Source organism: Heterodontus francisci, chromosome 22, assembly GCF_036365525.1.
Source record: "Heterodontus francisci isolate sHetFra1 chromosome 22, sHetFra1.hap1, whole genome shotgun sequence".
Classification (NCBI taxonomy): domain Eukaryota; kingdom Metazoa; phylum Chordata; class Chondrichthyes; order Heterodontiformes; family Heterodontidae; genus Heterodontus; species Heterodontus francisci.
The window spans coordinates 51,483,133-51,510,525 of NC_090392.1; the positions used below are offsets into that span (position 1 = coordinate 51,483,133).

At 42.4% G+C, this 27,393-nt stretch overlaps 1 protein-coding gene across 6 annotated transcripts in view; it reads left to right on the forward strand.

Moving 5' to 3' along the window:
- Positions 1 to 27,393, forward strand: part of pknox2 (pbx/knotted 1 homeobox 2) — a 435,336-nt gene that overhangs the window by 24,037 nt on the left and 383,906 nt on the right. The window contains exon 1 of one of the 6 annotated variants that reach the window (XM_068053840.1): positions 2,540 to 2,873. The exons of 4 other annotated variants lie outside the window; for them this stretch is intronic. The gene's annotated coding sequence lies outside the window, so the exon portion shown is untranslated. Of the gene's footprint in view, positions 1 to 2,539; positions 2,874 to 23,409; positions 23,447 to 27,393 lie in introns of those variants that run through there. One more of the 6 variants, XM_068053839.1, reaches the window with a different exon arrangement.

The window sequence follows — 27,393 nt, forward strand, 5'->3', positions numbered from 1 at the left end:
TCTATCTGACATGCCTTGATATGATATAATGGCCCTGTCTTTATTTTCTCACTTACTGAGACCCAATGCTGTGGGAGATCTGCTATTATTTTTATAAAGAAGAATTCTATTTGCAGTACTGGAAGGAAATCAGCCCTTTGCAATACTGCTCATGTTTCCATGTTAAGCACAATACCAGAACAGAAACTGCTTTCTCATCTACTGGAGTGGCCAATCAGAACGGGCTTTAAATTGATTACACATGTCAACTCCCTGGAGTTCTCTGGTAAATATAGCTTGTATCTAGTACACATTAGTACTACACCTGTAAAATGCAGATTTCTGTATCACAGGCATATATAATTGATTATTGCTTATGTAGATAAAATTTTCACAATTGAAAGATATGAAACTTGCAAATCAAAAGTGTACATTAACCACTAATAAAAATTTACTAAATGTATGAAAATAACAAGAACGAGCAATCGGAAAAAGCTACTAATAATATACAAAAATAGAATTTTTTTCCCCAATCTTTGAGGTAGATATTTCGCTAAACTTAAAAATCTCAGTTGTGGAAATAAAATTTGTAACACAATAGCCAAGAATTCCAAAATTTAAGTTAAGTTTATCTCCAGCAACACTTTTTTGTATAAAAATGCAGCTGCCAACATCTGAGAAATCTAAAGTTTGAGTTTGAGGAGGTTTCCTGTGTTATGACCATCGGTTGAAGAATTTCAGCTAAGCAGCTGGCTATAACTCCCACCTGTCATCTGTGCCCAAAACTCCTCGAATTTCTTTTTACAATTAACAGCAAGACTGGCCATTGCAGAATGTGCCAGAACCTGTTGTTTTAAGCCTCACCATCTTCCTACCCAGTGATGGAGCAGGATTGGGGGCACAAAGCCAGACAGCTATTATTGGGCCATGCAAATCTACATTTAAAAAAAAAATTAAGAACAACATAACACTTGAACTATTTGGGAGATCGTTTTTAACAAGAGCCTCAATACGATTGGTTATTTATGCATTTTCTTTAATGATGCAGTTATGTGCTTAATTACTGCTCCAGAGAGGTTTCTCCCACTTCCCTGAATATTCTCACCATCTCTTGGGAACACTACTTTTTTTTTTAAATATTCCTAATATCAAAATCTGGTATCTGGGCTCCTGCATTCCTTTTTAAGCCTGATCAACAATTGAACACATTGGCACTTTGCTCCCATTCTGTACTCTACTTGACCAGACAAATAAATGATCTTGCCTTTCTACTTGTCCCTTCACTGCCTCTCTCCATATTACATATACAGATTTATGCAGCTTTAGTAAGTGAGGAGGACAAATTTACTTTTCTATTCCAGGAGTCAATCAAAAACTCTTGGTCACAATGGTCTTTTCAAATTCTGTCAGCTGAAAAAGAGAGAAATAAAGTAGTCACTTAATGCTAAATGCTATTAACTGGTGCCTGAATGTTTTCTGTCAAACAATTTAACTCTGACTCACCTGAGACATTGATTATTTAACTTCTATTTTGTGGCCTTAAAGGGATACTATTCCATTTTAGTAGCAGAATAATACCTCTGTTATGTGGTTATTTGATTTGTGAGCAATGTTATAGGAAATTTCTAGATTTTTATATTGACATATGGGGAAGGGTTGCTCTCCTTGCTGCAGTCTCATTGGGGCCAGTGTTAACAGCACTCTTCCCAGGTGACCCCAATGCTACTCCTGGCTGATTTTACAATGCTGATGGGAAGATCATTTATTGCTTTTTTTTCTTTTCCTTCTCCTTGCAGTCTTTAAAGGATTGGGGCCGGTGGGGGTGCAGTCATGGTCTCATCTTCTCCACTTGATGTTTATCTTGATGAAATTATCCTGCCGACCAACGTCACTTTAAAAAAAAACTGGTCATCTTATTGCTGTTTGTGGGAGCTTACTCTATGAAAATTGGTTGCCACATTTCCTACATTACAAGGGTGACTACGTAAAGCGCTTTGAAACAAGCCAAGGTCGTGAATGGCATTATATACAACCGCAAGGCTGGCTTGCTTTCTTTCCACACTGTATTGACACTTTCTCAAGTGAGATGATGTTTCACCATACTTTCTTATAACATGGATCATAATGTTTTTATCAAGTGCTGTTGAAAAAGGCACATGCTGGACGTGCATGACAGTGTCTGAAGGAGCTGCATGTCACCTGTATTGTTTCAGAAGAACCTGACCAAGCAAGCCTCCTGAGAATGTTAACCTGTCTGATCTCTTTCATATATCTGAAGAGTGGGGCTACACTAAGTTACCAAGCTTGCTGCCATCTTTGACTTGTGTTGACATAATGTAATAAGAACAAAAATCTAAAACTGGCTTCATAAATAATGGAGCACATCATTTTCTAGCATCCAGTGAATAATGTGACTTTAAAAAAAAAAGTACTTTTAATAATTAATCAGGAAGTGGAAGTTTAATTGCAGTGCAGCTAGAGGAAGGATTCTGGGTCATGCCCACAGGAATCTCCAGTTGCACTGAGGAATTATGCGATGGTTGTTTTCAGCCAGTGTTTCATTTTATTCATTGAAATTGCTGAATATGGATCAAGGTCAACTTCAGGTCTGTTCCAGATGGCTGATATTGACTGAGCATCTACGAGTTGTCTTTCTGGTTGTTGATGGAGGAGTGGGGGCTGTTGCTAAACATACACCACTGCAAAATATAATTTTCTAATGGAAACGCATCCAAAGAAATTAAATTGGAAATAACTTACTTTCTTCACCTTCAACCACCACCCCCTTCTCCTTTCTTTGTGCCAATTCTGAGTTGCAGTCTAGGTTGAAGGATTTCTGCTGGGACCAGAGATGAGTGTGAACAAAAACAGAAAATGCTAGAAATACTAAGCAGGTAAGGCAGCATCTGTGGAGAGAGAAACAAAGTTAACGTTTCACATCTGTGACTTTTCATCATGTGTGGTTGAGTGTGACCAACTGGTTGGCCTATTGTGGTGAAGCAGCTGGTTGAAAAGGTGAAGCTTTCTATCCTGTACAAATTAGTATCCAAGCCTCTGAGGTGAAAGGATAATGCTCTGGTGTTCCACTAGTCCCTATCCCATTGGAAAGGGATTTTCAACACCCTGCACATTGGACTTGGGCACAACTATACCAGGTACCAGCTCATTGTTTCAAAATCCTTTCTGATTGAGATTGGAGTAACTGTAATAGGTAAGTAGAGATTTACCATCATCTATTGTTTGTATTAACAACCATACTTCAGCAAGTGTTGGTTACCAGCGTTTTCACATCTCTGCAAGGAACAGTTTTGTGAATAGTGTTCATTTGGGGCAGCATTGCATATTCAGGGGAATCTGTGTGCAGTTTTTTGAATTGATGCAGACATAAGGTAGTGCAGTGGTTATGATTACTGAACTTGTAATCCAAATCCAAAGTGACTAATAACCCAGAAAACATGAGTTCAAATCTCTCAATTTTAGAATTTTAATTCAATTTAAAAAAATCTGGAATTAAAAAGCAAATATTGGTAAAAGTGACCTAAATACTGTTGAATTTTCATTTAAAAAAAAAACCCAACTGGTTCATTAACGTGATTTAGGGAAGGAAACCTGCTGTTCTTATCTGGTCTGGTCTGTTTGCAACTTCACTTCAACCAATGTGGTTGACTCTTAACTGATCTCTGAAGTGGCTTAGTAAACCACACAGTTATGCCAAATAACTACAACAAAGTATAAGAAAGTAAAAGTGGACGGATCACCTGGCATCAACTTAAGCATTGGATTCGAACATGCAAATGGCACACCCAGCCCAGCAGACCCTGCAAAGTCCTTCTCACTTATACCTGTGGACTTGTGCCAAAATTGGAGAGCTGCCCAGCAGACTAGTCAAGTAACAGTCTAACATAGTCATGCTCACAGAATCATACCTTTCTGTCAACATCCCAGATTCCTTCACCATCCCTGGGTATGTCATGTCCCAGTGCAGGATAGACGCTTAAGAGGTGGCGACACCTCAACATCGACACTGGATGCCATGAAATGTCATGGCTTCAAACCTGGGCAAAGAAACCTGCTGCTGATTACCACCTACTACATTCTGTCAGCTGATGAATCACTACTGCTCCATGTTGGAAACCACTTGGAAGGGCAGAGAATGTACTCCGGGTGGGGTACCTCAATGTCTATCACCAAATGTGGCTCAGTAGCACCACTACTGGACGAGTCCTGAAGGGCATAACTGCCAAACTGGGCTTGCAGCAAGTGGTAAGAGAATCAACAAGGGGAGAAAAATCTACTTGCCCTTGTCCTTGCCAATCCACCTGTTGCAAATACATCTCTCCATGACAATATTGGTAGGAGTCGCTGCTGCACAGTACTTGTGGAGACAGAAGTCCCATTTTCACACTAAGGACACCCTCCATCATATTGTGTGGCACTACTGCCATGCTATATGGGATAAATTCAGAACAGATGCAGCATCTCTAAACTGCAGATCTGTGAGGTGCTGTGGATTATCAGCAGCATTGTATTCCACCACAATCTGTTACCTCATAGGCCAGCATATCCCTCACTCCACCATTACCATCAAGCTGGGGACCAACCCTGGATCAATGAGGAGTGTAGGAGAGCATATGAAGAGCAACACCAGCCGTAACTAAAAATGAGCTGCCAACTTGGTGAACCACTATACAGGACAGCATGCATACTATAGACTGTGCGATCACTTCGCTCTATCAATGGATCAGATCAAACCTCTTCAGTCCTGCCACATCCAGTTGTGAATGGTGCAGGACAATTAAGTAATTAACAGGTGGAGGAAGCTCCATGAACAACTCCATCCTTTAAGATCTTAGTGAAGCCCAGCATGTGACTTCTAAAGATGAGGCTGAAGCGTTTGCCACCATCTTCAGCCAGAAGTGTTGAATGGATGCTCCATCCTGAGGTCCCCACCATCGCTGAAAGACGGTCTTTAGCCAAGTCGATTCCCTCCATGTGAGATCGAGAAATGGCTGAACTTGTTGAATACAGCAAAGACTATTGTGCCAAAGACTTGTACTGTAGAATTAGCAGTTGCTCGTAGCTGTACCGGAAGATCTTGGCTAAACACTGGCATCAAGGGTCCCTAATAAAGTTCAAGTCAGTGGGACTTGTGGGGTGGTGGTAGTGGGTGTGTAGGGGGAGAAAATCTCCTCTGGATAGAGTCATACCTAGCGCAAAGGAAGATGGCTGTGGTTGTTGGAGGCCAATCAACTCAGTCCCAGGTATCACGACAGGAGTTCCTCAGGGCAGTGTCTTCAGCCTAACCATCTTCAGCTGCTTCATCAATGCTTTTCCCTCCAACGTAAGGTCAGAAGTGGGAAGTGCTGATTGGTGCTCAACACTGTTCATCCATGAGTCCTCCTTCTGAAGCAAAACGTGCCTCCATGAAACAAGACCTGAACAGTATTCGGGATTGGGTTGATAATTGGCAAAGTAACATTTGCTGGCACTTGGGTGGCACTAATGACTATCTTCAAGAGAGCATCTAACCATTTTCCCTTAACATTCAATGGCATTACCAATGTTGAATTCCCCCATTGTTGTGATCGACCAGAAATTCAACTGGACCAACCACATAAATACTGTGGCTGCAAGAGCAGGTCAGAGGCTGGGAATTTTGTGACATATAACTTGCCTCCTGACTCCCCAAAGCCTGTCCAAGGCACAAGTCAGGAGTGTGATGGAATAATCTCCACTTGCCTGGATGGGTGCAGCTCCAACAACATGCGCGACGCTCGACACCATCCAGGACAAAGCAGCCCGCATGATTGGCACCCCATCTGCTATTGGTGTGTACCATATGAAAAATGCACTGCAGCAACTTGCCAAGGCTCCGTCGACAGCACCTGTGACCTCTACCACCTAGAAGAACAAGGGCTGCAGATGCACCACCACATGCAAGTTCCGCTTCACGTCTTTCACCATCCTGATTTTGGAAGTATATCGCTGTTTGTTCATTGTCACTTGGTCATAATCCTGGAACTTGCTCCCTAAAAGTACTGGGCCTATCTTCACATAGGGTACAGCAGCTCACCACCACCACCACCGCCTCCAGGGTAATTGGAGGTGACCAATAAATGTCGGCCTTGCCTGTGATGGTGACATCCCGTGAATGGCTTTAAAGCAAAGAAATCTGCTGGTCTGATGAAAGTATGCATGGAGTCGTGCATTTCAGTGGGATTCTGAATTGCAAACATCGTGTATAGTGTGAGACACACTGGCCATGTTTCTGATGTATTGACATTATAACTTCCCTAATGCATTGAGACCTCCATCTGTAACCAGCCCAGTGTCTATTTATTGATGCTTCTACACGGCTTCAAGATTGAGAGAGCTTGGAAAATGGGTCGCCACTGTAGCTGCATTTGTGAAGGATGATCTTTGATACTGCCACTGACTGAGTAGGAATCGTATTGTGGCACAGAAATGTAAAAGTGCTTGTTTAGGTTTGATGGCCTGCTCACATTTCTTGAATGCTTGTCAATGATTCGTTGTTAATAGAGCTTTCATCCTCCAAGCTATGTGTACAAGTTCCAACTGTGTCATTTGTAAGATTGTGATAACTAAGATGGTTTACAAGTGCTTCCTTGGAAAACTGCAGTGTTTTGTTGGAGTTGGTTTGCCTAAAGTAGTATTATTTGAGAATTAATCAACATGAGGGTGATCTTTGAAAGAAAAAGTATTTAAATGTTAATTCCATGGATGGCACCCATACGGGCGTGGTGTTTTCTACTGGTGTGGGATGCATGCTCAGTGTCTGTAGATTAATTATTAGGTACATATGATCCTTAAATTGTTAATTAAGTTGCCATTGTTATGGGTAACACATAATGCTTTGAAGCTTGATGTACTGATGACTGACACCTTCTTCCGGTAAATTTGTTTTAGTTTTAAAGGCAAGCACAGGACCTTGTTTTATTTCAGATTTCTAGTCCGCATGCAGCGAACTGGGGGTGGGGCAGGTTAACCTATCAGAGACTGTTTCTGAGAACTTGGCAAGAAAGAATACAGAGCATTTTAGAATTTGTACATGGTGTGTATTTAATGATTGTGTTGTATTGTTTGTGTCTATGTCCGTTTGCTTCTGTGTGTTTTACTTGTAAATAAATCAGGAGTGACAATTTAACCCGTATAAAGCACTTTAATACTTTCCACTGTTTGAGGTGATACGCAGTATCTTTTTCAGTATCATCATTTAACATGATGGTTAACAGCAGAGGGTAAAGATTTCCATTACTGGGTGACTGGTTAAAAACTGTCTTTTAGCATAAGTAAAGGTACAGTCTAAGGTTTTGAATTTATGATGCCAGGGACTACATGACTCCGGACTGTACTGAGTGCAGGAGTAAGTATTCAAACCCATCTCTGCAGTGACTTTGAAGTTGCTGGGCCTGTGTGTGCAGCTTCTCCTCAGACTTAAGTGGAGAGCTGCAGACAGTGTTTTCGATGGTTGTGTTACCGTATATACAGATGTGGACCCTAGTATGCTGAATATTACAAACTGTCATGATGAAAATAGATATAACAGTATTACTAATTATGTTTCACTACATATGATGATTTAAATCTTTTTGAAGGAAATTTTGCAATTTAGGAAATGAAATCCTACTGTCTCCCAAGATTGCAGAACTAGGCAATTCTTTGTTCAAACTTCAATATGACAGAACTATAGGGGGCATCTATTTTACTAAGATAATCTGTGTTAATGCTGTTATCTCCATATCCTCTAACTGTTCTCCAAATTGTCTCTTGCACAATGGCATGTCTGTAATTCATTGGCTGCTTGGACCCTTAGTCTTGCTAGTTGGTTGCATTTGAATCTTTGAATTTTTGAAAATGGCAGTGAAGCTATTTGAATTGAATGTCCTTTTTAAATATGCACTGTGTTTTTATTTAACTCTTTTTTTTTTCCATCCCTGCCCTTCTCTCCCAAAATCAAACCGTTGCAGAATTATTGGGAACTCTAAGAATGTAATTAGAAAAATTCCAGTGAATTCTACACCCTTGATGCTGAATGATGTCCGTGCAGCAAAACAGGATGTTCTCAATTTTGTTCATCTTCCATTTATAAATAAATGTCAAATTGGTATGGAACAATACAGGAGGGCCATTTTGCCCCTGGTAAGGCTTGATCTTCCATAGTTCCCAGTGCCACTGAGGAAGGCCTCTTCTTTCTCCAAAACAACAACGTGGTTCCACCCAAATCAGCGCTTTTTGGTATGGGAACAAACTGAGGATGGCTATGGTCCCACTCAATTGTCAGTCGTATGTTTGAGGCACCGAGTAGCTACCTCAGTGAGCCCTTCCACAATAGGGGATTGTCTTGTCAGTTACTACAAAGCTTGACTTCATTTCCACAGAGTAGTACTTGGGCTAGCGCCCTGTTTCTTGCCCCCACTTTAAAAGCTTACGGTCAATCCAAAGGCAAGGAAAAATTTGTGTTTGTTGCCATGATAACTTCCTGAGAGGTAGCTAGAAGTTCCTCAGGGTAGTGTCCTAGGCCCAACCATCTTCAGCTGCTTCATCAATGACCTTCCTTCAATCATAAGGTCAGAAGTGGGGATGTTCAGCACCATTCGCTACTCCTCAGATACTGAAGCAGTCTGTGCAGAAATGCAGCAAGACCTGGACAATATCCAGGCTTGGGCTGATAAGTGGCAAGCAACATTCGCGCCACACAAGTGCCAGGCAATGACCATCTCCAACAAGAGAGAATCTAACCATCTCCCCTTGACATTCAATGGCATTACCATCGCTGAATCCCCCACTATCAACATCCTAGGGGCTACTATTGACCAGAAACTGAACTGGAGTAGCCATATAAATACCGTGGCTACAAGAGCAGGTCAGAGGCTAGGAATCCTGAGGCGAGTAACTCTCACCTCCTGACTCCCCAAAGCCTGTCCACCATCTACAAGGCACAAGTTTGGAGTGTGATGGAATACTCTCCACTTGCCTGGATGGGTGCAGCTCCAACAACACTCAAGAAGCTCGACACCATCCAGGATAAAGCAGCCCATTTGATTGGCGCCGCATCTACAAACATTCACTCCCTCCACCGCCAACGCGTCACACACCATCCTGACTTGGAACTATATCGCCATTTCTTCACTGTCGCTGGGTCAAAATCCTGGAACTCCCTTCCTAACAGCACTGTGGGTATACGTACCCCAAATGGACTGCAGCGGTTCAAGAAGGTAGCTCACCACCACCTTCTCAAGCGCAATTAGGGATGGGCAATAAATTCTGGCCTAGCCAACGATGCCCACATCCCATGAATGAATAAAAAAAAGCTAGAAGTGTGAATCTTTCTTTCCTCCTCCTGACATTTGGAAACCTTCCCGGTACTTGTTGCAGATCCGCGTTTAATAGAGACTTGAGTATGGTGGGGATGAAAGAGGAGAAAAAACTGAAGACTATACTCCTATTAGTAGACTGGGGTTGGTTTGTTTATCGGACTTTGCATTCTGATTCTCCATGGGGAGTTGCCTTTTTTAAGTTTGTTCTCCACAAGAGCATGGTTGAAATTGGGAGGTCATTGTGCGATTGCCTCACTGAAAAACTATGTAGATAATGTCATCAACATTGGCATGTTTCTAAGCACGGTACATAGTGTTTCCCTTTCCCACCCCCCAGAAAATGAACCAAATTAGATTTTGAACATGTGACTAGAAACCAGGCAACACTGCGTTCTGGGTTCTAATGTATGGTAATATGGCTTTTGTGGGTTTTCTTCATCTTGAGTGAATTAATTTAGGAAGTGGTTTGGCGGCTGGAGAAAGTGCAAATTGATTTTTCTCTTCTGTGAATATTACCACCTTCACCAGCTGTTGCATGCCATCAGCTCCTGTTATAACAGCAGGCAAGAGTGAAGTGGGGGACGCAGGGTTGTTTGTAGCGATTTCATTGATTAACGCAGTAATAATAATTTGCAATAATTGTTTTACAAAAAATAGTAAACTTTTCAGGATTGAAAGTATATTTGACCCTTTCTGTGTTTTTATTTCAGCCAACACCTGGTTTCATAGCCACTTATCAAACTCTCCAAGCTTCTTATTTGCATTCGGAGACTTCTCTTGTTCCTTGAAAGAAATAATCTTGCTCATGTCTGTGCTGTTGGTCCCATTGTCTGTGTTACGACCTGGTGAGAAAGAGGTCTAGGGTTCCCTTTCAGCCTTCACCTGATCTTACTGTAACAGGGTTTAATTTTAAACACACCATATTTTTAGCTCTCACTTGGTGAATCCTTGTTCACTGCTTTTCAATTATAAGACCAAGAAATCAGCACTAACAGGTTTTCTTGGGTTTAAAGAAGAAAAGTTGAAATTTATTAAACTTAAACTCTAATTGGGTGAACGCCTACGGGGGATACGCGACGCACCCACTCTAGCATGCATACACGATACACCCAAGCAAAAAGAGCAGAAGAAAAAATAAAGTGGAAAAGTTTGAGGCGATATCTGAAGAGTTTTTGTTGCGATTCTTCAAGCTCATTGTAGAGTCCTTGATTGTCGGTAGATCATGCTTTTCGTTGGGGCCCAGTGTTCTTCTTAAACCTTGTTCACTATAGGAGACTTTTCTCTCTTGGAGTTCATGTGTCTTCAGTGGATTCAGAGGCTTGTGAGAAAGAGATGGGAGCAGACAGGAGAGAGATCTTCTCCATCCAGGAGCAAACAGTCTTTCTGTGTTCAAACTCTCGGCCCATTCAAAATAAACCCTGGAACAGTCAGGTAGTCATGTGACCAGCTGGTACAATCCACAAGGGCCAGGAGTGGTTAGATCATCCTTAGCAGGCCCTGGAATGTGCTTCCTCACCTTCGATGTCTGTTAGTATGTAAATGTTTTTTTCCATCCACGGCTGATCTGTTGAACAAGTCATTTCCTCACTCCAACAACGTTTACAAATCAATGTTCATGACAAAATTGATGCGCCTCATTCTTGGTAGTTGGGGGCCTAACATGACGTGCAATTGCTTTTGTTGTTCAATCGGAGGTGCCCAGTTTCTGTGTAAAAGCAAAACAAGATATACTTTTCTGAGGTGCTAGTGGTATACTGCTGAGCTATACTGATAAAGCTTCTGGTTTACTTTTGGCTGGCACTCTCAGCAGATCTCAGCCAGCTGGCAGGTATGTTGCAATTGGCCTTGATGTCTGTTGATTGGGAAGGTAAAAAAAATCAACCAAGTGTCTTTTCTTGAACACCATCCAATGATTGCAGAGGGAAGGTACCTTTCCGTGCATAGTGTGTAAGGATTAGCTTGTGATTCCTCCCCCATAGTCAAATAGGATTCTGGTACTCTTTGTTGTAGAAAGCTCACTTGGTTGAGATGCCAGAGGGCTGCTGCCAATTGTGGAACCATCCTTTCCAATGAGGTAAGCATCTTCCAGAGAAAGTACTGAGGATGTTCGATAGGCCTCCAAATAGTGAGAGAGAGAGAGATAGAGGAACAAATCTGCAAGGACGTCGGAGATGTGCCAGAACTGTAGAGCAGTGATATTGCGAAACTTTAATTACCCAAATATCGATTGGGATTAAGTTTGAGTAAAGGGAAAGGAGGGGGATGAATTTCTGAAATGTGTTCAGAAGAACCTCCTTGACCAGTATGTTTTTGGTCTAACTCGGAAGGATGCATTGCTAGATTTGGTGCTGGGGAATGAAATGGACCAATTGGATCAAGTGTGTTTGGGGGAAACACTTGAGTAAGAGTGATCATCGTATCATAAGGTTTAGCTCAGTAATGAAGAAGAGCAAGGGAACAATCTAAAGTAGAACTCCTAAATTGGAAGAGGACTCAAGTGATTTTTGAAATCTCGGGGAGTCGAAGGTTATGCGGAGCAGGCCTGGAAGAGGAGTTGAGGCCTGGGACAGATCAACCATGATCTTATTGAATGGCGGGGCAGGCTTGAGGGCTGAATGGCCTACTCCTGCTCCTATTTCTTATGTCTTATGTCAGTGGGATGAGAGGGGATCTAGACAAGGTAAAATGGAACCAAAAACTGACAGGAAAAGCTGTGACGAAACAATGGGTGATCTTTAAGGATGAGATGTTTCAAGTACGGGCTAGTACATTTCAACAAGGACAAAAGTTAAGGGAACCAAAGCCAGGGCTCCTTGGATAATGAGCAAGATGAAGAATATGATGAAACAATAAAGGTGTGTGCGTGTGATGCATATCAGGTGAATTCTTAAAGTGAGAATCAGGCTGAATACAATAAGTTAAGATAGGAAGTGATGAGGAAAATACATCTGCAAAGACCAGAATGTGAGACTAGAATGACAGTTAACATAAAAGGGAACGCAGAAATAATCTACTGGCATGTAAATAGTAAGTGGGTAGTAAAAGATAGGGTGGGGCCTATTGGGGACAGAATGTGAGAATGCTTGGCGACGCAGGGCAAAGTGAAACAACTTAAGTACTTTGTATTGATGTGTACCAAGGAGGTGGATGCTGGCAAAATATCGGTAGAAGCAGAGATGATAGAGGTAATGGATGGGGTGAAAATTGATGGGCAGGCTACGCTTGGAGTGGATAAGTCATCTGGTCTGGATGGCTTGCTTCCCAGGTCGCTAAAGGAAGCGTGGATGGAGATATCCCTAAGAACTTGCCATCATCTTCCAATCTTCCCTAGATATGGGAGAGGTGCCAGAGGATTAGAGAGTGGCAAATGTGACATATTTATTCAAGAAAAGGTGTAAGGACATTCCTAGTAACTACTGCTTAATATCAGTGGTGGGTAAGGTTTTAGAGACAGTAATCAAGGAAAAAAAAGTCAACAGGTACTTGGAGAGGTTTGAATTAAAGAGAGCCAGAATGGATTTGTAAAAGGCAAATAGTGCTTGACGAATCTAATTGAACTTTTTGATGAAGTAACAGAGAAGGTTGTTGAAGGAAATGTGGTGGATGTTGTTGATATTGATTTTAATTTGATAAGGTACTACAAAAGGCTGGTTAATAAAATTGAGGCTCACGGAATAGGAAGGTCAGTGTCAGCTTGGATAAAATATTGGCTTAAGGACAGAAAACAGTGAGTTGTGGTAAATGGTTGTTTTTCATACTTGAGGATGATAAACAGTAGCGTTCCCTACGGTTAGTGGTCGGACTACTGCTTTTCAAAATTTGCTGATGATACCAAACTTGGAGGTGTGATACCATGAGGATGGTATCAATTGACTGCAACATGACATAGGTTAGCAGAATGGGCAGACAAGTGGCTGGTGGAATTTAATACAGAGAAATATAAGGTGATACATTTTGGCAGAAGGGATAGGGTAAGCAATATGGACTTAATGGCACAGTTCTAAAGAGTGTGCAGGGACAGAGGGACCTGATGGTTCATGTGCATTGATCTTTGAATGTGGCAGGGTGTATTGAAACAGGAATTAGCAAAACATATGGGATCTTGGGCTTCATAAATAGAGGTATTGTATGTTTGTAACCTTTATAAAGCTCTGGTGAGGCCCCAACTGGAGTATTGCGTCCAGTTCTAGTCACCACACTTTAGAAAGGATGTGAGGCTCCTTGAGCCTTGAGATTTACCAGAATGGTTCCAGGGATGAGGAATTTTAACTACGAGGTTAGTTTGGAGAAGCTAGTGATGTTCTCCTTGGAGTAAAGGAGATTGAGGGGAGATTTGTTAGAGCTGTACAATATTATGACTGGTTGAGGTAAGGTATTCAAAGAAAACTGCTCCCATTAGCTGATCACTCAAGGACTAGGGGATACAAATTTAAGGCTTTGGGCAAGAGATGCAGGGGGTATTTGAGGAAGAACATCTTTACGCAGTGGGTGGTAGCAACCTGGAACTCGCAGCCTATGATGGTGGTGGAAGCAAAGACGGTGAATGATTTGACAAGGAAATTGGATGGATAGTTGAAGGAAATAAACTTGCGGGGCTATGGAGCTAGAGCAGGAGAATGGGACGGACTGGATTACTCTACAGAGAGCCTGCAGGGGCTTGAAGGGCTGAATGACCACCTGTGCCATAATGGCTTTAGAAGGGGGTGATAGGAGTGGCAAAATTCCTCAAGAATTTAATCTTTTTGCACTTGTTTGAAGTCTGGAGAAGTTGTACCTCTTGTCATTCAGTTTTTTTCCCCCAAAAAACAGTGCTCACTTTCTTGGCCACGTAGCCTTTCTCTTGTCTGGTGAGATTTAGCCTCTGTGTGCAGGTCCTGGGTTAAGACATTAGGTCCATAAAATTCTGTGATATGCACATTGGACACTGTGTAATTGCAGAGTCATTGATCAGTTGGGGGAGAATCACAGAATTGTTACAGCACAGAAGGAGACCATTCGGCCCATCATGTCCACTCTATCTCTCTGAAAGAGCAGTTCACTCGTGCCATTCCTCTGCCTTCTCCCCGTAACCCAGCACATTCTTCCTTTTCAGATAACAGTCTAATTCCCATCCGAATGCTTCAATTGAACCTGCCTCCACCACCCTCTCTGGCAGCGCATTCCAGACCTTAACCACTCGCTGCATGAAAAAGTTTTTCCTCATGTCGCTTCTGCTTCTCTTGCCCATTACTTTAAATTTGTGCCCTCTTGTTCTCTGTCCTTTATCAAGTGAGAACAGTTCCTCTCTAACTACTCTGTCCAGACCCCTCTATCAAATCACCTCTCGGGTGAGAAAGAGGTCTAGGGTTCCCTTTCAGCCTTCACTTGGTCTTACTGCAACAGGGTTTAATTTTCAACAGTGTTTTTAGCTCTCCCTTGTTGAATTCTTGTTCACCGCTTTCCAATTATAAGACAAATAAAACCAGCACAAACTGGCTTTCTTAGGTTTAAAGAAGAAAAGTTGAAATTTATTAAACTTCAACTCCAATTCGGTTGACGCCTATGGATACGTGACGCGCCCACGCTAACAGCATACGCGATATACGCATGAAAATAGAGACAAAAGAGAGCAGAAGAAAAATAAAGTGGAAAGGTTTGAGGCAATATCTGAAGAGTTGTTGTTACAGTTCTTCGAGCTCACTGTAGAGTCGTTGATTGTTGGTAGATCTTGCTTTTCGTTGGGGCCCAGTATTCTTTTTGAACCTTGTTCGCTGTAGGAGACTTTTCTCTCTTGGGGTTCATGCGTCTTCATTGGATTCAGAGACTTATGAGAAAGAGATGGGAACAGACAGGAGAGAGATCTTCTCCGTCCAGGAGCAAGCAAACTTTCTGCCCAAACTATTTGTACAAATTCAAAAAACTCAGGTTTCCCAGCAGGTTAGTCATGTGACTAGCTGGTTTGACCATGTCTGTTTGTGTATTCAGCCATCTTAGCAATTAACCTGGAATGCGAGCACCCACACCTTCAATGTCTGGTGATCAAAAGTCCATTGTGGGTTGAATGTGTCAGGGACTGGCTGCTTTGTCCTTCCAAACACTGTGTTAATATGCAAATGTAATTTCCAGCCACAGCTGATCGGTTTAATAAGTCCTTTCTTAACTCCAGTAACAGTTTAAAATCAATGTTCATGACAAAATTAACGTGCCTCCTTCTTGGCAGGTGGGGGCCTAGCATGACACAACCTTCTCTTCAAGGAAAACAGTCCTAACTTCTCCAATCTATCTTCATAACTGAAGTTCCTCATCCCTGGAACCATTTTCGTGAATCTTTTCTGTACTCTCTCCAATGCCCTCACATCCTTCCTAAAGTGCAGACCCCAGAACTGGACACAGTACTCCAGCTGAGGCCAAACTAGTGACTTATACAAGTTCAATATAACTTCCGAGAAGGGTTTAAAATTGATGAGGAAGACTTATTGGATCGACTGTCTGCACTTAAAATGGATAAAACACCAGGACCAGATGAGATGCATCCAAGGATACCGAGGGAAGTGAGGGTGGAAATCACAGAGGCACTGGCCATAATTTTCCAGTCTTCCTTAGACTCTGCTCTGGTGTCAGAGGACTGGAGAATTGCAAACATTACACCCTTGTTCAAAAATGGGTGTAAAGGTAAGCCCAGCTTATTATCGGCCAGTCAGTTTAACGTCGGTGGTGGGGAAACTTCTTGTACTCTATGCCACAATTAATAAAGCCCAGGATACTGTATGCTTTATTAACTGCTCTCTCAACCTGTCCTGCCACCTTCAATGACTTTTGCACATCTACACCCAGGTCCCTCTGCTCCTGCACCCCCTTTAGAATTGTACCCTTTATTTTATATTGTTTCTCTGTTCTTCCTACCAAAATGAATCATTTCACATTTCTCTGCATTGACCTTCATCCACCACCTATCCACCCATTGCACCAATTTGTCTGTCCTTCTGCAGTTCTATACTACCCTCCTCACAGTTCACAATGTTTCCAAGTTTCATATCATTTGCAAACTTTGAAATTGTGCCCTGTACACCAAGGTCTAGGGTCACTAATATATATCAGGAAAAGCAAGGGTCCCAACACTGACCCCTGGGAATTCTACTACAGACCTTCCCCCAGCCCCTATAACATCCATTAACCACTACTCGTCGTTTCCTGTCACTCAGCCAATTTCGTATCCATGTTGCTACCATCCCTTTTATTCCATGAGCTATAACCTTTGCTCGCAAGTCTGTTGTATGGCACTGTATCAAACGACTTTTGAAAGTCCGTGTACGCCATATCAACTGCATTGCCTTCATCAACCTCCTTTTTAAAAAAAAAACTCCAGAAAGTTAGTTAAACATGATATTCCCTTCAGAAACCCATGTTGGCTTTTTTAAATTAACCCGCATATGTCCATGTGACTATTGATTTTTGTCCTGAATTATTCTGTCTAGAAGTTTCCCCATCACTGATGTTAAACAGACTGGCCTGTTTTTTTGAACAAGGGTGTAATGTCTGCAATTCTCCAGTCCTCTGATACCACCTCCGAATCTAAGGAATACTGGAAAATTATGGCCAGTGCCTCTGTGATTTCCACCCTCACTTCCCTCGGTATCCTTAGATGCATCTCATCTGGTCCTGGTGCTTTATCCATTTTAAGTACAGACAACCGATCTAATACGTCCTCCTTATCAATTTTAAACCTTTCTCTTGTCTGAATTACCTCCTTTCACCATTACCTGGGTTGCATCTTCTTCCTTGGTAAAGACAGATGCTAAGTATTCATTTTAAGACCTCAGCTATGCCCTCTGTCTCCATGTGTAAATCCCTTTTATGGTCCCTAATTGGCCCAACTCCTCCTCCTCGCCACCTTTTACTATTTATATGTCTATGGTGTTATGACTGAGGTGTAATTCAGTCCCACTTCTCCACAGGTCATAGCATATCAATAAGTTTTTCCCACATACTGAAATAGCCAATTAGATACTCCCATTTGTCCCCAGAATAAAGCACCTCAACCAGGTTTCTTTCATCTATAACAAAATTAACCATTTATTATAAAACCAAGTCGTAAACAATAATGAAGTAAATCTACATACAAATTTGGGATATTAAAACTCCTTATTTTCCCTAGCCTTCATGCATACGCACAGATATCCAAAAACTGGTTAACCGGGAAAAAAAAAAATTTTGTTTACAGCTGTTTCATAGGAATGAAAGGACTAAAAACACTTGGTCTGTCATGTTCTGGAAGGAAGTTCTTCGGTTTGTTGTGGTGTCCCAAAGATGAATAGTTGGATGCCACTCGAAGTGTTTCCAGGCAAGGTTGATGAACAGTCTGTGATGGGTAGGTGTTCAAACAACTTCAACAGTAGAAGGCTTCACATAAGGTCTTCCATCTGGTGTGTAGCAACAAGGATCTTCTTAGATCTTATAGCAGCAGTAAAAACGTTACTTCCAATATTCAGGATTTCTTAAACCCAGGAGGCAACAGTACAGCTTGATACGGGGATTCTTCAGAGACAGGAGGCAATAGAAATCTGCCACATTTGAAATTAAGGGTTTCTTCTCGAGATACAGGATTCCTTTACAGAGAGGTACTCCTTTTTCTGGGTCGTCTTCTGATGTCCAGGCAGGTCAAAATCAAATTTCAAATTTCTGCTTTTTGTCCAAACTCACTGGCTTTTTAAAGTTCCAAACTGAAACCAAAACCTTCCATAAACAAGTCACATGCCCAGTCATAAATTCATTCTTGTCATAACAGAGGGTAGCTCTGAGGTCAGCCCCCTGCCTGGTTTTCTTGAAATTACCTGCATTCCGGTTCAGCTTTTGTTGAACTTCTTTTCAAAACATCCATAAAGGTCACTATTTTCAGATGCCTCAATGTCCACTGAAATCCCTTTTCAGTTTTTAAAACACAGAATCCTAAACTTTAATTTTAAAAAAATCCTCAACAATAGAAAACTTTGGGATTCCCTTTTTAATGTTAGCTGTCAGTCTCTTTTCATGCTCTCTCTTTGCTTCTCTTATCTGCTTTTTCACCTGCCCTCTGCACCTTCTATATTCAGCCCGGTTCTCAATAGTATTTTCTATCTGGCATCTGTCATAGCACACTTTTTCTTTATCTTAATCTCTACCTCTTTTGTCATCCAGGGAGCTCTGAATTTGTTTACCCTACCTTTCCCCTTTGAGGGAACATACCTTGACTCTGCCTGAAATAGCTGCTCTTTGAAGGTAGCTCATTATTCAGCTACCATTTTTCCTGCCAACCTTTGACTCCAATTTATTCGTCCCAGCTTCGTTCTTACCCCATTGAAGTTATCTTTCCCCCAGTTAATTATTCTTACTCTGGATTGTTCTTTGACCTTTTCCATAGTCCAGCCTAAACTTTATGATACAATGATCACTGTCCCCTAAATGATCTCCTACTGATAATGAATGGAGTGGGGTTCAGCTGTGATGCAGTGCCATCTGTGGAATTGTACTCCACACATTCAAAAGTGTGCTGAGGACAAAAGGGGAGGGGGGAAATGATAAAGGAACAAGGATATCACACATTGGCTGTTGCTAGATTTTCCATAGTGAACAGTTGTTATACATGTTACGACTGACCGCTCCTGTCAAAGCCCCCCAATTAAAATATACGATTCTGATTGTGGTGGGAGAGATGCACTGATAATTCAATCCCATCATTCCACAGACCAGCTAACATATCATTTAAAACTTTCCAAATTAAAGAAAGACCCAGCCAAATTGTACCATCTAATAACCCCCGAATGAGGTTAACCAAACCAGGTGTCTTTAAATCAACAAATTAACTCTTTAATTAGAAAAACTAAATTCTTAAACACTATGAATATATAAACAAAATTTAAAATTAAAAAAAATGAGAGTCCTTGCAAATTTACAGTCCAATGTTGTTCGAAGTCCCCCGCAGAATGTTGTTCGAAGTCCCCCGCAGAATGTTGTTCGAAGTCCCCCGCAGAATGTTGTTCGAAGTCCCCCGCAGAATGTTGTTCGAAGTCCCCCGCAGAATGTTGTTCGAAGTCCCCCGCAGAATGTTGTTCGAAGTCCCCCGCAGAATGTTGTTCGAAGTCCCCCGCAGAATGTTGTTCGAAGTCCCCCGCAGAATGTTGTTCGAAGTCCCCCGCAGAATGTTGTTCGAAGTCCCCCGCAGAATGTTGTTCGAAGTCCCCCGCAGAATGTTGTTCGAAGTCCCCCGCAGAATGTTGTTCGAAGTCCCCCGCAGAATGTTGTTCGAAGTCCCCCGCAGAATGTTGTTCGAAGTCCCCCGCAGAATGTTGTTCGAAGTCCCCCGCAGAATGTTGTTCGAAGTCCCCCGCAGAATGTTGTTCGAAGTCCCCCGCAGAATGTTGTTCGAAGTCCCCCGCAGAATGTTGTTCGAAGTCCCCCGCAGAATGTTGTTCGAAGTCCCCCGCAGAATGTTGTTCGAAGTCCCCCGCAGAATGTTGTTCGAAGTCCCCCGCAGAATGTTGTTCGAAGTCCCCCGCAGAATGTTGTTCGAAGTCCCCCGCAGAATGTTGTTCGAAGTCCCCCGCAGAATGTTGTTCGAAGTCCCCCGCAGAATGTTGTTCGAAGTCCCCCGCAGAATGTTGTTCGAAGTCCCCCGCAGAATGTTGTTCGAAGTCCCCCGCAGAATGTTGTTCGAAGTCCCCCGCAGAATGTTGTTCGAAGTCCCCCGCAGAATGTTGTTCGAAGTCCCCCGCAGAATGTTGTTCGAAGTCCCCCGCAGAATGTTGTTCGAAGTCCCCCGCAGAATGTTGTTCGAAGTCCCCCGCAGAATGTTGTTCGAAGTCCCCCGCAGAATGTTGTTCGAAGTCCCCCGCAGAATGTTGTTCGAAGTCCCCCGCAGAATGTTGTTCGAAGTCCCCCGCAGAATGTTGTTCGAAGTCCCCCGCAGAATGTTGTTCGAAGTCCCCCGCAGAATGTTGTTCGAAGTCCCCCGCAGAATGTTGTTCGAAGTCCCCCGCAGAATGTTGTTCGAAGTCCCCCGCAGAATGTTGTTCGAAGTCCCCCGCAGAATGTTGTTCGAAGTCCCCCGCAGAATGTTGTTCGAAGTCCCCCGCAGAATGTTGTTCGAAGTCCCCCGCAGAATGTTGTTCGAAGTCCCCCGCAGAATGTTGTTCGAAGTCCCCCGCAGAATGTTGTTCGAAGTCCCCCGCAGAATGTTGTTCGAAGTCCCCCGCAGAATGTTGTTCGAAGTCCCGCAAATTTCAACAGTTAACGACTTGCAAACACTTTCAACAGAATCAATCTGACTTTAGAGTTTTTGAGGGATAAAAGATTGTAACAATCTAAATTCCCTTTCTTCAATTTAAATTACCAGAGATCTCTGTCTTTGCTTGACTTTTTAGAATTTCTAGAGATAATTAAACAGACCATTTCCTTCAGTTGAAATGGTTGAGAGCTCTTTTTCATTGCTGACACCACAGCTGTCTGTGTCTTCTGTCTGTGTGTTCAACTGTCTTCAACTGCCAGTTCAGAACTGAATTGTAACAAATGTATCGCATCAGGCTCACTCCCATTGGCTGTTTCCATGGTATCGAGAATGCACCCTTTGAATCGCAGTCTCCAAATGGCTGTTTCTAAGGCAATGAAAATGCAGCTTCCTCTCACTTCTAAGGCTTGCCGGCTCTTAAAGCAATACTGATCCCTTGCAAACCTTAAAGGCAAACCGCATATTCCGAAAAATACTGCAGGACCGTGACGATGTATATATTGTTATATTATCTGTAAAGTGTTTGGAACTAATTAGCTGGGAACTAGTTGTTATGTGTAAGTGTTCCAGTAGGGGGCCACATTCAGGGCTGCACTGGGAAGTCATGTTATATGTAACACAAGAACCAGTGGAATCAAGCTCTATAGCACAAAGCATAGTACTGAAATAAACTAGAGTGACTCCAGCCTTTTCCAAGTTTAAAGTGTGATTCTTTCCAACATCTGGGAACCATAAACAATATAAAGACGAAACAACAGTATCAACTGCAGATTCTGTCTTTTTGGTCTGTACCTTCCAGATTATTAATGTATTGAAACAGTGTCATATTTGACGATGGATGAGCTTCCAACCACAATCACTAAACTATTTTCACCGCTGTAATACTGTCCCTGTCTGTCCCTGCCTCACTCATCAGCTGCTGAAACTCTCCATCATGCTTTTGTTGCCTCTAAACTTGACTATTCCAATGCATTCCTCATCAGCCTCCCACATTCTCCCTCCATAAATATGAGGTAGTTCAAAACACTGCTGCCTATGTTTTTATTCACACCCCTGTACTCACTGACCCTCACTGGCTCCTGGACTTAAATTCCCTCCATGCCCTCACCTCTCCCTATCTGTATCATCTCCTCCACAACCTTCAGATATCTGCTGTCCATTAATTCTGGCCTCTTGAGCATCTCCGATTTTAACTGCTGAACCATTGGTGACTGTACTTTCAGTTGCCTGCACCCTAAGCTCTGAAAATCCCCCCTCTAAATCTTTCTGCCTGTCTACCCCTCTCCCTTTAAGATGCTTCTTAAAACCTACCTCTTTTTGACAAAGCTTTTGGCCACCTGCCCTAAGATTGTCTTATGTGGCTTGGTGTCATATTTTGCTTATAACATTCCCGTGAAGGGCCTTGTATTAAAGGCACTATATAAATACAAGTTGCTACTGCTCTGAACCTTCCAGGATTTCGCACATCTATGCATGCTTGCTATATATACAAATTCTGTATGTGTGGACGTTTCTTGTCCACCTTCCTTTTATCATGTATCAATCATTGATAACTGAAATTGCCTCGGTAAATATATGTTTAAAATCAAAATCAGCTGTGTAAACATTTGCTTGTAATCATGTAGTTGTAGGCTGCGGCCAGTCGGTAATGCAGTAGAATGAGTTTTTCAAGTTTCTATCCCAATTCTTGACTTTTTTTATATTTAAAAAAAAAACTCATCAACTGAGTGTGGGCAATACCACAGGTGACTTACTAATATAGTCAAAGTCTTGTTTCCAGGAGTTCAGTGCAACACAAAATGCCACACGTTCAAACTCTGTCATACTTGCACCTAATTGGCATTTTCTAATATTACATTTGAGCCAATAAATCACAACAGAGTTCTTCTAAAGCAAAAAGAATCTTTAACTTCCTTTTCTTTAAAAAACAGTCATTTCCTGCTGGTTTCTGTTGAGTAGTCTGCTTTCTCAGTAAGGAGAAAAGCTATGGATTTGTAAGCAGCTGCTAAACTAGATGTGATGTTCCCTGAATAATTGCAGTTAGGCTGTAACCAATCTTTGGATGCCCTTATTTGGGAATAGTTGAGCAGTGACCTAAAGGGGCAGGTGAAAGCGCAGCTTCATCTTGGCAGCTGAATAGGTCAACTACAGTCAAGGCCCCAGGCAACCAATGAGCAATGCCATGGGAGATAATTTAATACATTAAAGATCTTGCATGTAGCACGTGTCACACATTAAATACATCTGTAGCCCACGCAATCTGTTTTACTTTTCTGATTTTTTTTTGATCCTTATCCCAAATCACCAATTAGAAAAAAAATCTTTACTGCGATCCACTTACTTCACTCTCATCACTTCTCATAAAATTGTTGCCACTTCCTCCAACGCATTGAGTTACACGGTAGAAGATAATTTTACGTGGCAAGAAACAACTGTTATATCACCCTGTTTGTTGAGCAGTCCCTCCTGAATTTTTTCTAGTAATGTTCTATTCAATCGGTGACTGAAATGATTTATTGAATGTTTGGATCGCTTAAGTGGTCACAAATGGCAATGTCTCTCACTTCAAAGCAGATATCTGCTCTTTCTAATGATTGGGATGTGGGTGTTGCTGGCTAGGCTTCCATTTATTGCCCATCCCTTGTTGCCCTGATATAACAGAGTGACTTGCTCAGCCACTTCGGAAGGCAGTTATGAGTCAACCATGCTGGTCTGGGCTGGAGTCCTTTCTAGTCCAGATGGCTGAGGATGGGATCTTTTCTTTCCTGAAGGACATTTGTGAACCATTTGGGTTTTTACACCAATTTGACAGGTTCATAGTTACTTTTACTCATACCAGTGTTTTATTTCCAGATTTTTGAAACTGCATTCAAATTCTCAAGCTGGCATGGTAGGATTTGAACATTCATTCTCTGCATTATTAATAAATTGCCTCCAGTGCTGAATATATTTTGGATGAAATGTTACTGAAGATCTGGTCGTGTAGACATAAAGGATCCCATGGGACTATTCAGAGAAGAGAAAGGAGTTCTCTTGGTGTTGGTCAATAGGCACTCCTCAATTCATACCATCGGTGTGGCTCAGTTAATAGTACTCTCGCCTCTGAGTCAGAAGGTTGTGGGTTCAAGTCCTGTCCCAGAGACTTGAGCACAAAAATCTGGGCTGCACTCTAGTACATTACTGAAGGCACTGTCAGAGATGCTGTCTTGCGGACGAGATGTTAAACTGAGACTCCTCTCCCGTGGCATAAAAGATCCCATGGCACTATTTTGAAGAGAGCAGGGGAGTTATCCTTAGTGTCCTGGCCAATATTCATCTCTCAATCGACACCACTAAAACAGTATATCTGGCCATTATCACAGTGGTGTTTGTGGGAGCTTGCTGTGCACAAATTGACTGCACTTCAAAAGTACAGCATTGGCTGCAAAGCGCTTTGGGAAGTCCTGAGGTCGTGAAAGGCATTATATAAATACAAGTTTCTTTTCTTTATAAAATAGACAAACTGGTCACTTAGCCATTTGCTTTTGTGAGAGCTTGCTGCACACATGCACTAGCTGCTGAGTTTGCCTACATAAGAGTGCCTACGTTTTGGAAGTACTTGATTAGTTGTGAAGCGCTTTGGCACATCCTGATGTTACATTAATGTAAATAAAGTTTCATTCTTAGCTGCATGCACACTGAAGTTTCTCTGTCACATCTGTCGCCACTTTGATGCTTTAAATCACGGCAGACTGGAGATGCCTACTTTGTGTGGAGCTTTTTCTCTTGACTGTATAATTTTCTGCCATTGTGAGATCATCATAAGCAATTGCAGCTCCCAAATTTCAACACAGAAGGATACATTTTGTAAGGTTCCACTTCCTGGGCCCAGTCTCAACAACAATAAAACCTGTATTTTATATAAGCGCCTCTAACGTAATAAGACATCCCAATCCGCTTCATAGCAGCATTATAAAGCAAAATTTGACTCGGATGACCAAAAGCTTGGCCAAAGAGGTGTCGTAAAGGAGGAAAGAAAGACAGAGATTTAGGAAGAGAGTTCCAGAGCTTTGGGCCAAGGTAGCTGAAGGTACGACCACCAATGGTGGAGCAGTTAAAAGTGGGGATGCTCAAGAGGCCAGAATTAGAGGAATGCAGATATCTGAGGGTTGTGGGGCTGAAGGTGATTATAGAGAATGAGAGGAGTGAGGCAATGGAGCAATTTGGAAACAAGGATAAGCATTTTAAAATTGAGGTTTTGCTTAACTAATGGCCAGTGTAGGTCAGCTTGGACAGGGCTGGTGGGTGAACAGGATTTGGTGAGAGCTAGGGCATGGGCAACAGAGTTTTGGATGACCTCAAGTTTACAGAGGATAGAACATGGGAGGCCGACCAGGGGGTCATTAGAATAGTCAAGTGTGGACGTAACAAAGAAATAGATGAGGGTTTCAGCAATGGATGAACTGGGGTGCGACGAGGCTGGGCAGTGTTATAGAGGTGGGAATAGGCGGTTTTAATGATGACACGGATATGTTGTCAAAAGCTCATCTCGGAGTCAAATGTGACACCAAAGATGTGAACAATCTGGTTCAGCCTCACAGATGCCAGGAAGTGGGATGGAGTCAGTGGCAAGGGAATGGAGTTTGTAGCAGGCACCAAAGACAGTGGCTTCGGTTTTCCCAATATTTAGTTGAAGGACATTTCTACTCATTCAGTGCTGAATGTTGGAAAAGCAGTCTGGGAGACTGGTAGAGAAGGGAGTTGAGAGAGGTGGTGGTGAGGTAGAGCTGGTTGTCATCAATGTACATAGAAACATAGAAAGAAAGATTGACAACACAGAAGGCGACCGTTCGGCCCATCGTGTCTATGCCGGCCAAAAAGAGCTATCAAGTCTAATCCTACTTTCAAGCTCTTGGACCATAGCCCTGTAGAGGTTACAGCACCTCAAGTGCATATCCAAGTGTTTTTTTCAATGAGGTGAGGGTTTCTGCCTCTGCCGTCCTTTCAGGCAGTGAGTTCTATACCTCCAACACCCTTCAGCTGAAACAAAAACTACTCCACAGCTACCCCCTCATCCTGCTATCAATGACTTTAAATCAATGTTCTGTTACAACCAGGCGTGAAAGGTGTCTAGGAGTCTTTTACTGTCTTCACCTGGTCTTATTGTAACAGGGTTTAATTTTAAACACACTGTTTTGAGCTCCCCCTTAGTGAATCCTTGTTCACCGCTTTCCAATTATATGGCAAAGAAGTGAGCACAAACAGGCATCCTTAGGTTTAAAGAAGAAAAGTGAAATTTATTAAAACTTAAACTCTAATGCGCCCCACGCTAGCATGCACACGCGATACGCGTATGCAAATAGAGACAAAAAAGAGCAGAAGATAAAATAAAGTAGAGGTTTGAGGCAATATCAGAAGAGTTTTTGTTACTGTGCTTCGAGCTCACTGTAGTTCTTTTGTAGGTAGTCTTGCTTTTCGTTGGGGCCCAGTATTCTTAAACCTTGTTCACTGTAGGAAACGTTTTCTCTCTTGGGGTTCATGTGTCTTCAATGGGCCTCGATTCTGTGAGAAAGAGATGGGAACAGACTGGAGAGAGATGATCTGTGTGCAGGAGCAAACAGCTTTCTCACTTCAAATTCTCTCTGGTAAGTTCAAATTACAATTTTTTTTGTTTTGGGGCGGCACAGTGGCTCATTGGTTAGCACTACTGCCTCACAGCTCCAGCGACCTGAGTTCGGTTCTGGGTACTGCCTGTGCAGAGTTTGCAAGTTCTCTTTGTGACCGCGTGGGTTTCCACCGGGTGCTCTGGTTTCCTCCCACAGCCAAAGACTTGCAGGTTGATAGGTAAATTGGCCATTGTAAATTTCCCCTAGTATAGGTAGGAGAACGGTGGGGATATGATAGGGAATATGGGATTAATGTAGGATTAGTATAAATGGATGGTTGTTGGTCGGCACAGACTCGGTGGGCCGAAGGTCCTGTTTCAGTGCTGTATCTCTCTGATGCTACAAAAACCCCAGTCAGTTAGTCATGTGACTAAACTGGTCTGACCACGTCTGTTTATGTATTCAGCCATCTTAGCAGTTAACCTGGAATGCTAGTCTCTCCACCTTCAACGTTTGATAGTCAAAAGTTCATTGTGGATTAAGTTGGAGCAGGGAGTGGCCCCTTTGTCCATTCCAAGTACTGTCTGTTACTGTGCAAATGTCTTTCCGGTCAGGGGCTTGGCAACCCTAATAATAGGCCTCCTTTTCTTCCCAGCAGCAATTTTAAGTTTTAATGTTCATGTGGCGAAATAATGTGTGCCTCATTCTTGGCAGATGGGGGCCTGCATGACCGTACCCTAGTTAATGACATCTCTGCTAAAGGAAATAGGTACTTCCTATCCAATCTATCTAGGACCCTCATAATTTGATACACCTCAATTAAATTTCCCCTCAGCTTCCTTTTTTCCAAAGAAAACAATCCCAACCTATTCAATCTTTCCTCAGATAAAATTCTCCATTCCTGGCAACATTCTTGTAATTTTCTTCTCTACCCTCTCCAAGTGAAATCACATCCTTCCTGTAATGTGGTGACCAAAATTGTATGCAGTACTCTAGCTGTGGTCCAACTGGTGTTGTATACATTTCTAGCATAATCTCCATGCTCTTTTACTCTAGGCCTCGGCCAGTAAAGGAAAGTATCCTGTATGCTGCCTTGACCACCTCTCATCTACCTGCCCTGCTACCTTAAGGAATCTGTAGGCATACACTCAAAGGTCCCTCTGTTCCTCTACACTTCTCAGAATCCTACCATTTATTGTGTATTCCCCTCCCTTGTGTATCCCCAAATGTGTTACCTCACACTTCTCGAGAT